Source organism: Typha angustifolia, chromosome 15 (genome assembly GCF_048772165.1).
Source record: "Typha angustifolia cultivar Huaian chromosome 15, ASM4877216v1, whole genome shotgun sequence".
NCBI classification, from domain to species: Eukaryota; Viridiplantae; Streptophyta; class Magnoliopsida; order Poales; family Typhaceae; genus Typha; species Typha angustifolia.
The window spans coordinates 12,601,772-12,603,735 of NC_133253.1; positions in this window are offsets into that span (position 1 = coordinate 12,601,772).

The window sequence follows — 1,964 nt, forward strand, 5'->3', positions numbered from 1 at the left end:
GGACTGCAACCAACTTGTCACATGCTAGAGGGTCATGCATCACCATGTGGCGCTAGCATGATGATACGAATCGAATCAGATCGGATCACATCAAAGGGAGATTAAGCTCAATAGATTGAGTCTAGTTATCTTATTTGGTTATTTAGTTTAATTAGAGTCTTAGTCAGGCGAACCTCAAACCGCCATTAATGGTTGAAACAAGGAAGATGACATCAACAAGGAGACCTATGGAGAGCACACCAACAAAGGAAGACTCAATCCACGATGACCCTAACTGTGAGGTCGATTCCTTTGGAGTGATCACAGCAGGACTTAGTCAACCAACGTCCATGGGTGCGAATATGGATGAACTTAGGGGCATGTTCCAAACATTGTTGCATAGAGTTGACACAATTCAAAAGGATCACAATGAATTCATGAAATATGTCATGAACCGATTGGGTTTGTCACCTCCTCGACGATGATCAGTGCCTGACAAAGGACCACCGAGCTATACATCACCATCAAATGAGACCTTACTGCCCACACCGATAGCTAGGAATCCCAAAATGGTCATCAGCCATCACCAATCGCCACCTAAGCCATTGATTGAGGGCATTGAAGCTTTGAAAAATATCAAGGATCTGATACCTTGATGGTTTGATCCTATGGTCATGGCTGCCCATCAACTTTCTTACCGATCTAAAGGACAACCTCCTCAACCCATAAGCAAAGTGCCAAAGCCTAAACAAATCAGCCCTTGCGCAAGGCTAAACTAGACTTGAGCATACATTGGATTGTGGGTGAGTTAAATCTTAGCCTTGGACTAATTGGTCGAGCACAAATCAACGCGCTACATTTTGTTACACTTGGCCGAGCCATGGCCTCCTCCACAAGTCTTGCACTCTTGGACTCGGCTCGGATGTTAGTGGGAACAATTTGACAAATTTGGAAGGTTTGGAAACCACCATGGACACTTTGAGGACAAGGTGATCAAAAGCGTGGTGAACTGATATGAACCGAATCAGACCGGATCACATCAAAGGGAGATTAGGCTCAATGGATTGAGTCTAATTATCTTATTTGGTTATTTGGTTTAATTAGAGTCTTAGTAGGTTAGGATTTTATTTAATTAGCCAAATCCAACTCTATGCAGTTTTGAAAAAATATTCGTATAATATTCTACACATATCCAAATAATATCAAACTAGTTCGATAAGGTCACCAACCTCCAGATCTACAATTTTGATATTTATGACTTCTCTAGATTCAGAATCTATCTATGAAAAAACAAAAGCTTAATCTAAGAGTTAATCCGAGAAGATAAGGAAGACTACTTTACTTGATTAGTTAGGGGTTTAATTTAGTTATTGAATTGTTAGGATTTGTTAGAGTTGTTTAATTTAGTTGATGAGTCCCTAGGCTGAGCCTTTATATATATGTTGAGGAAACTCTAATTAGAGTATGATGATGATGATAATGCTATTAGATTATTGATTTCTTGCCTCTTAACTTCTCTCTAGACTCTCTCCCTCCTTCCTCTTTACCATCCTTCCATATATACTATTAGCAAGGTTTCTCTTAATTTCTAATCTCTCTTGACTGTCGAGCCACCCCTCTTCTTTTAGGATCTCGACCACGTTGTTCCCTTCATCTACTTCCCTTAATCACATCCACAATTCACCCTCATCTCCATACCAATCCATAACCCTAACATCCACTTCACTCGTCACCACCACCATCACCCACGTTCTTTCGTGTTTTTGTCCCAGTTGCAATTCGAATCTGCGAAGGGCGTAAATATGAAAGTTGTAGATTAGGAAGATCTTAAAGGAATCGTTGTGTGGCCTATCTTTGGTACGAGAACCAATCAATTTATCCAATAGCATAATAAAGTTGGCTGGCATCCACATATTTATAAAAGCTCTCCAACAAATCTTAAAACAATGTTAAACCCTAATTCTAGAGGATTCCCGTCGATCATG